The sequence below is a fragment of the Mobula birostris genome, chromosome 4, assembly GCF_030028105.1.
Source record: "Mobula birostris isolate sMobBir1 chromosome 4, sMobBir1.hap1, whole genome shotgun sequence".
Lineage (NCBI taxonomy): Eukaryota > Metazoa > Chordata > Chondrichthyes > Myliobatiformes > Myliobatidae > Mobula > Mobula birostris.
Genome location: NC_092373.1, coordinates 78,411,718 through 78,421,654, shown reverse-complemented (window position 1 = coordinate 78,421,654; position 9,937 = coordinate 78,411,718).

Sequence of the window (9,937 nt, the reverse complement as noted above, 5' to 3'; positions counted from 1 at the left end):
TTAGTTCTCTGGTTTATTCTCTTATTAATGCTACTACTGCTTCCTTTACAATCTGATCTCTTCTCCTGGTCTCCACATCCACAACATCACCTGATAAATCCTTTGTTTTCGTATCTCCATTGGCTCCTTTCCTTTTGGCCTTCCATTCATCCAGTTGTGTGTTGGTCTTTGTATCTACTCTTACAAGCAGCTTTTTGTCTCCTACTTGAAGTTCATGCAATAACCTTAATGTATGTAGAATAGACTCAGATTCTTTATACTCATAAAAGCAGAATGCTTAAACTTTCCTGAAGCTCCTTGAACTCTCTTCCAGCTTAAAACCAAGCTATATTTTGAAAATAACTGCCTGATTAACAATCATATCAGAAGCTTTCTCAGATACATTGCCTATGAAAACTGTTGTTGGACCACTGCTTTTGTCACTTTCATGATCTCCTTCCTTGGTCCAATATGCTTTCCAACCAGAGGCACAGATGCTGGCACCAACACCTGTTGCCCTCTGTTTGGTAACAGTTCATAGTGTTCAGCAGGGAGACAGCTGTGGCGTCATTCTGACCTTCCCAAATTCATTTTAGTTGCTTTCATTTCAAGGGAAGTAACATGCAAATTGTAGATGGATTTTCAATCAAGTTATAGCTATCTTAGCCAATCAAGCCCCCACAATGCTGGTACTTTTGTTATTACCACATACAAGCTCAATGTGTCTTGTTGGTTGTTGTATTTCACTGTCACAAATGTCATTCCCACAGATGTTATCTTTTCTCCAGTATAGGTTCTTCGTTGGACATCTGCAGGCTTCAGTTTTGTATCTTTCAAATGCCTATCAAAGTAATTTTGTGGAATGGCTAAAACAGCTGAATCTGTGTCCAATTCCATTTTAATTAATTTCTTGATGTTCACTTCTGATGTAAGCCACATTGCTTGCCTATTATTAACTTTCACACTGTAAATCTCAAGACTACACAATCATGTATCACTCTCATTATTTTCAGATTTTTCATCAACAGCATACAGATTGTTCTTTTGAATCTGTAATTTGACTTTTTAGCTTTTACTCCTCCTTGAGCAATCCATTTACTTCTGTCTGCCTGACATACTGTTTGTATATTTCCTACTTTGTTGCATTTTTGGCAAGTTTTGCCCTTAACTGTGCATTTGTTTGGTGTATGAGAGCCACTGCTGCAATGGCAACACAATTTGTTAAGCCAAGCTGGTTTCTGTATAGATGCTGCAACTTTATTCACTCTCACTTTCATTCCTGACTGTAACTCAATTGCAGTTTCCATTGAAATAGCGATTTCCTTTGCCCTTTTAAATGTAAGCTGGGCCTCATTTAGGAGGTGTTTTGAATGCTTTCTTTTAAGATTCCACAAGCCAAACGATGTCTCAATGCACCATTAAGATCATTACTAGATTTACAAATGTATTTAACAGGTTGGTAGCTATCTTGGGTTCATTTTTAAATATTTCATCGCCAATGTTATGATTTATAACTTCAAAACATTAAACTATTTCAAAAAAAAAACTCACATGAGTCTGGGAGTATGGGTCTTGTTCATTCTTTATGTTTAGTGAGGTGCCACATATCACGGTAGCGTGATGACGTGCAATTAATGTATTTTTGCATATAATCCAAAATTAACTATTTGAATGAACAAGAATGTTTATTCAAACAAGATATATACAAGATTATTCAAATATTATTGAAATATTAAATACACAACAGCGAGGTCGAGGCAGACTCGAGGCAAGAGGATGTGAGGCAGAGTTGGGGTGAACAGAGGTGGGGAGAAGATGAGGCCCATCCACAAGACTTGTGGCTTGATTGGCCTAAGCACCAGCCTGATCCTGAAAGGTCAGGTATGGGCCGAAATGTGGCTGCTGTGTCCAGGCCCAGAGCATATCGAAATGTCCAGGCCCAGGTCCTTGACTAAGAAATTACCTGATATTTGGACGATTTAAATGCTGGGCCAGATTGAAAAAGCAAGATATTGGGACCAGAACCAAGGGTTGGCCAGTTCTGTTTGATGCTCCGTGATGTTTCATTCGCTCTACACTGAACTGAGGCTGAGGCCATGGCCAGCTCTGGGCTTCACATGTGCAGACTCACGTTTGTTCTGAATGCTAATGGACTACTTTTGTTGTTCGCACAATATGTTTTTTTTCTCTGCACATTGACTGTTTGATGGTCTTTCTTATGGTTCTTTTGGGATTCTTTGTTTTTGGCTGCCTGTAAGGGGATGAATCACAAGGTTGTATAATGTGTACAGTCATTGATAATAAATGTACTTTGAAAAATAAGAAGAAATTTGCAGTTCTACAACCTTTGAACTGTTTGTGTTCAACACACTGGCAAAACATGAAATGCATTGGTATTTCTAAATCGGAGACCATGTTTAAAAGAGAAGTAATCTTTGTATGGATAATATACAGTACACTATAAAGACCAGCGTGATTAAAGAATTAATCCATTCTCTGCTCTAAAATAAATGATGCTGTTTTTGCCAGCACTCTGGCCCTGAGAAGAGGAAGGGCAGAAAACAAGATTTCTACCAAAGAATGGTCTGGAATTTGGAGCAAGACCGGTGTTTGCTAGGTTTCTTCCCCACTGCAAATACACCTTCTAAATCCTGTTCAGGTTAAAAAGATTTTGTGAACTTCCATCAAAATTGCCTTCAAAAGAGACAGAAACACACATCAGTTCTTCATTAATAGACAGATATAAAAACAGAAAGTGTTAAAATCACTCAGCAGGCAGATCCACTCATTATTACCACATGTATGGAGAAAACGAAAAACCTGCACACTATTCCTACAGATCAAATCACTACAACAGTGCATTGAGGTAGTACTTTGGGAAAACAATACCATTATCCAAAATAAAGTGTTGCAGCTGCAGAGAAAGTGCAGCGCATGTGGACAATAAGGAGCAAGGTCTCAGTGAGGTAGATTGTGAGGTCAAGAGCCCATAATCTTTACATGCCATTCGATAGTCTTATAACAGCAGGATAGAAGTGTTATTGGGTCTAGCAGTATCAGATTTTCCTACCTTCTGCCAATGATTGTGGGGGTGAGGTGGTGGTGGATAAGAAAAGAGAGAATTTCTAGGGAGAGCAGGGTCTTTGATCATGCCAGCTGCTTTACTGAGGCAATGAGAAGTCTGCACAGTCAATGGAGGGGAACTGGTTTTCATGATGTGCTGCGTAGAGTCTGCAACTCTCAGCAGTATCTTGTTGTCATAGGAACAACTGTGGCCATACCAAGCTGTGATGCATCTTATTAGGATGATTTCTATGGTACATCAATAAAATTTGGTGAGGAATTTGGTAAGAGATGTTGATGGGCTTTCTTGACCATGATGTCTATGTGTTTGGACCATTGGTGATGCTCATGTCTAGGAATTCACAAATTCTCAATCCTCTCAACATCAGTATGGTTGATGTAAACAGGACAACATGCACCAACATCATTCCAAAGAGATAGATTGACCTGATTTTTAACACAGAGAAATCCATATTTCACTGCTTCTTTCAATGTACATGTGCTATATCAATCAGACGAAGAATCTGGAAAAGAAGCTTGAGTTTTCTTTTATCTAAAGTTCATTTGCAATGCATTCGTCAGGTTTATATTTGATTAAACTTAAGAGATCAAGCCCTGGTGCCAGGTAAATAACCACTTCCTTAACGTCACCAAGACAAAGCAGATTGTATTCGACTTCAGGAGAACTCACACCACTCACATCAGTAGAACAGTAGTGGAAAATGTGAGCAGTTTCGAACTCCTGGGAGTGCACATCTCACACAAACTCACATGGTCCCATAACACATTCTACACAATCAGGAAAGCTCCGCAACGTATCTACTTTCTGAGAGGCTGAAGACATCCATACAGTCAGCCCTCCTTATCCGCAAGTTCCGTGTGCATGAATTCAGCCAACCGCGAATTGAGAAAACCCGGAAGTGCTTTTCCAGCACTTGTTGTTCGAACATGTACAGACCTTTTTTTCTTGTCATTATTCCCTAAACAATGCAGTATAACTACTATTTTACATAGCATTTACATTGTATTAGGTATTATAAGTGATCTAGAGATGATTTAAAGTATACAGGAGGATGTGCGTAGGTTACCGTGGATCGGGATCAGAAAAAAAACGGAAGTTCTCTTACTAAGTAAGTCGGAACAGGTACATCCGATATTATTTAGCATCAGTTAGTCAAACGTTTGTCTTAGTATATAGTGTGTATTTTACCTTTCTATGCATATAAAACAATTAAGGAACGTATGTTTCAGTGCCGGGCTCGGGAACGGAAATTCCCGAGCTCGATCCAGTGACAGACCGCTCCCGAGTGCGCTCTTCATCCGTGCCGGGTTGATGTGAAGGATCAAAAACCCCAAACCCCAAAACCAGATAATTAAACCACTGCTTTGTTTTGTAATAATTGTAGCTTTCATTGGGGCAGGGCTTTTTTCACTTTATCCCTTAAAATTGTTCTGATCGTTGACTGACTGTAGCTTAACACTTTTCCAATGACCAATGGCGTTTCACCTCTTTCCGATCGCTTTATTATTTCCACTTTATTTTAAATCGCGATTGTGATTACTTTTGTGAGCAGAAACACTGCGGATTCAGAGCTCCGCCGCCGTATCCTAATGTCCACCGCACTGAGACAGGTTAAATAAGGTCCGGCGTTCTACTGGGTCCTAAGGTCCACCGCATTGAGACCCGTTGAATAAGGGACTTGAGCATCCACGTTTTTTGGTATCCACGAGTGATTGGTTCCGGGACCCCTCGCAGATAAGGAGGGCCGACTGTATTCAGATCTTTCTACAAATGCACAGTACAGAGCATCTTAACTTGTTGCATCACTGTATGGTATGGAAATAGCACCGCGGCAGACAGGAGAGGCTCTACAATGGGTAGTTAGAACTGCCCAATGCGTCACTGATCACTGGCATCACCCTATCACCCTACCTGTTGTGTATTTAATGTTTCCATAATATTTGAGTAATCTTGTGTGTGTGTGTGTGTGTGTGTGTGTGTGTGTGTGTGTGTGTGTGTGTGTGTGTATATATATATGTGTATATATATATATAATCAATCAGACCATAAGGTATAGGGGCAGAATTAGGCCATTTGGGTTAACAAGTCTTCTCCAGCATTTCATCATGGCTGATCCAATTTTCCCCTCAGCCCCAATCTCGTGCCTTCTTCCCACATCCTTTGGTGCCGTGACCATTCAAGAATCTATTGACTCCTGCTTCAAATATACATAAAGATATGGCCTCCACAGCTGCTTGTGGCAACAAATTCCACAGATTCACCACTGTCTGGCTGAAGAAATTCCTCCTCATCTCCATTCTAAAAGGACACTCCTTGATTCTGAAGCTGTGTCCTCTGGTCTTCGAGTCTCCCACCATAGGAAACATCCTCTCCACATTCACTCTATCAAAGCCTTTCACTATTTGATAGGTTTCAATCAGGTTATCTCTCAATTTTCTAAATTCTAGTGAATACAGGCCCTGAGCCATCCAACACTCTTCATCTAACAAGCTGTTCAAAACTAGGATCATTTGTGTGAACCTCCTTTGCACCCTCTCCAGATTCAGAACATCCTTTCAAAGATAAGGGGCCTGAATCTGCTCACAGTACTCCAAGTGAGGTCTCAACAGTGCTTTGCAATTACTCAACATTACATCTTTAATTTTGTATGCTAGTCCTCTTGAAATGAATGCTCACATTGCATTTGCCTTCCTAACCATAGAATCAACCTGCAAACTAACCATTAGGAAACCCTGCACAAGAACTCTCGAGACCCCTTGCACTTCAGATTTAGAAAATAGTCAACCCTTTAATTTATTCTACCAAAGTGCACGACCATACACTTCGCGACAATATATTCCATCTGCTACGTCTTTGCCCAGCCTTCTATTCTGTCTGAGTCACTATGTAGCCTTTCTACTTCTTCAAAACTACCTGCCTCTCCACCTATCTTCATGTCATCTGCAAACTTTGCAACAAAGCCGTCAATTCCATCATCCAAGATTTTCCCTTGAGGAAACCATGTTGACTACGACCTACTTTATCACGTATCTCCAAGTACCCAAAACCACATGCTTAATAATTAACTCCAACATCTTCCCAACCACTGAGGTAGCCTAACTGGCCTAAAATTTTCTTCCTTCTGCCACTCTCCCTTCTTGAAGAGTGGAGTGACATTTGCAATTTTCCAGTCTTCTGGAACCATTCCAGGACCTAGGGATTCTTGAAAGATCTTTACTAATGCCTTCACAATCTCTTCAGCCACCTAGTTCAGAACCCTGGGGTGTACACCATCTCATTCAGGTGACTTACCTAACTTCAGACCTTTCAGTTTCCCAAGAACCTCCTCCCTTGTAATGGTAACCTCACACACTTCATGACCCCTGATACCAGGAACTTTCACCATACTGCTAGTGGCTTCCACAGTGAAGACTGATTCAGTTCATCCACCATTTCCTTCTCCCCCATTATTACCTCTGCAACATTGTTTTCCAACAGTCCAACATCTACTCTCGCATCTCATTTACACTATGTACCTGAAGAAACTTTCGGTATCCTCTTTAATATTATTGGCTAGTTTACTTTCATAATTCGATCCAGAGTAGCTGATCCTCTAGTGGGCTCAACCGCAAGGGGTTCTAAAAACCTATCTGATATGCATGCTAGAAATTACCCCCTCTTGGAATCCAGCACCAATCTGATTTTCCCAATCTACCTGCATGTTGAAATCCCCCATGATCATTGTAACATTGCCCATCTGCCACGTATTTTCTATCACCCATTGTAATTTGTAGACCACATCCTTACTACTGCTCGGGGGTCTGTATATAAATCCTATCAGGCTTTTTTTCACTCCTGCAGTTCCTTAGCACTATTCACAATGAATCAACATCTTCCAACCCTATGTTACTTCTTTCTAATGATTTGATTTTATTTTTTACCAACAGAACAACACAATCCCCTCTGCCTTCCTGCTTGTACATTCAATACAATGACTATACTTGGACATTAAGCTCCGAGCTATGATCTTCTCTCAGCCATGATTCAGCGATGCCTACAATGTCATACACACCAATCCATAACAAGTTCATCTACCTTATTCCGTATACTGTGCGCATTCAAATTTCACACCTTCATTCCTGCATTTACCCTTTTCAATTTTGTCCACCTTTTATATTGCAATTCATCCTGTTGACTGCAAATTTGCCCTATCATCAGTCACATCTTGGCAGGAGTCTCACTACACATTGCCTGTGTTTGTAAACCAATTATCTCATCTTTAGCACTATCACTCTGGTTCCCGTCCCTTTTCCAAATTAGTTTAAACCCTGCTGAACAACTCTAGCCAACCTGCCCACAAGGATGCTTGACCCCCTCAGGTCCAGATGTAACCCGTCCCTTTTTATACAGGTTATACCTTCCCCAGAAGCATTCACAATGATCCATAAATCTGAACCTCTGCCCCCTGCACCAGTTCCTCAGCCACACATTCACCTGCCAAATCATCCTATTCTTACTCTCACTGGCACGTGGCACAGGCAGTAATGGAAATATATTGGTTATATATTGGTTGATTAAGCATACTTGTTTATGTAAATAATTCATTACGGATTATATGTATAAATACATGAATTGCATACATCATCAAGTCAGACTCGTATTCACAGATTCAATGTTTTCCTTAAATTAGATTAACATTTTAAATTACAACACATACCACCACTAACCAGATCAACACCTCTACCACTAGCCCACCCTTCCACACTCCCCTCCACTAATACTTTATCATTTCCTGTCAGAGTCTCTTTATGTATGTAACGGCACTTTGTGGACATACAAACAATCTCTGTATATAAGCCCTGAATTAATATTTATTGTGTTTTTTAGTATTTATGTTCTTGATCTCATTTTGTTTCTTTTCTGCTGCATCAGAATCAGAATAACTATTACTTTTTTCTTCTTTATACTTGTGTTCTGAAAATGGCATTAAACAATCTTGAATCTATAATTTAGTAAAACTATGTATGGATGTTACAATAAATCTAAATATTTTAGTGAAATAGTAGAATGAAATTATTTAATGAGAAATAAAATGTAATGGAAATATAAATTCAACTTTACAATGCTAATGCAAATTAAACATTTAATTTGTTAACATGCAATTGGATTCATCAAAAAAAAATTATTCCTCACAGCCTCAGGACACCCTAAAACATTTACAGCCAATAAAGTACATTTGAAGTGTGTTTCCTGTTAGTTTGTGGGAAAATTTTCAAAATAAACAAGTCCCAGCAGCTGTCAGTGCAATAAAAACAAAATACCCAAAGTAAATGTTTTGCCATTGGCAAACATCACTGAAATGAAATGGCTTGGAATCTGAGTATTGATCACTTTTCTTTTTGAATGTGAACACTTATTAACCTCAGGAATGATTTTGCAATGCACGGTCTTGCATCAGTTCAGCCCATTATTGCTCTAATATCAGAATTAGCCTGAACTTAGGGAAGTCTGTCCTGATATTAAGCTGGGTGCCCTTTGTTCTGTGTTTGGTATTAAGCTGATTTTGGAAACGAATAAGCAGAATAATTTTTAATCCAACCTTCACTTCAGTAATTAATGCTCAAGTGTAATACACTTGGGATACTTCATTTATGAGATATAGTAAAGGATGAAGTAACAAGCTTTATTTACAAAGTCAAATCTTCATGGGGGGTGCTGCTGAAATTTTGAAATTCACTATCCAAGAGGGCTCCACCTCAGTATATTGAAGTAGAAATCAAATAGATTTTTGAATATTACAGGAATCAAATCAATCTGGAAAGTGATGTTGAAGTGAAAGATCAGCCTTGATTTTATTGAATGGCTGAGCAAAATTGAGACAGCATATAGCCTACTCCTGGTCATTCCCTACTTAAACCTTCAGTCTTCCTTTTGTATTTGTTCCTGGTTATGATTATCCAAGTAGCAGCTAGTCAGGATAAGTCAATGCCAATTACATTCAAAATAATAGGTCCAGATTTAACAACTGATTGAAAACCATTGTTTTCCATATGGTTTTTTGGTATTATAGTATGTTAATTCCTTTATTATTAAATATTGCACATATTCAGGAAAAATACATTCTTCAATCAGTTTTGTTTTGAAAGACAGTACAAATTTTCATTTATCAGGATGGCTCAATGCTCTATTAAAGCACTAATAAAATGAAGTCATGATAGTGAGAAGGAAAATGGGGTAATATTTTGCATACAGAAAACTCCCATGAACTGTAATGTGATAGTGACTAGATAACTGGTTTTGTGACATTATAAAGAGATAAATATTCATAAGGATGTAGGACATTCCTCTTTTCATCCTCAAAACAATGATGTGGGATCTTTTTGTAATCCACCTGAGAGAACTACATGGCTGATTGGTTTAAGCAACATGCATCAAAGTTGCTGGTGAACGCGGCAGGCCAGGCAGCATCTCTAGGAAGAGGTAGAGTTGACATTTCGGGCCGAGATCCTTCATCAGGACTAACTGAAGGAAGAGCTAGTAAGAGATTTGAAAATGGGAGAGGTAGGGGGAGATCCAAAATGATAGGAGAAGACTGGAGGGAGAGGGATGGAGCCAAGAGCTGGACAGGTGATTGGCAAAAGGGATATGAGAGGATCATGGGACAGGAGGCCCAGGGAGAGGGAAAAGTGGGAGGGGGAAAAAAGACCCAGAGGATGGGCAGGGAGTATAGTCAGAGGGACAGAGGGAGAAAAAGGAGAGAGAGAGAAAGAATGTGTGTATATAAATAAATAACGGATGGGGTACGAGGGGGAGGTAGGGCATTAATGGAAGTTAGAGAAGTCAATGTTCATGCCATCAGGTTGGAGGCTCCCCAGACGGAATATAAGGTGTGGT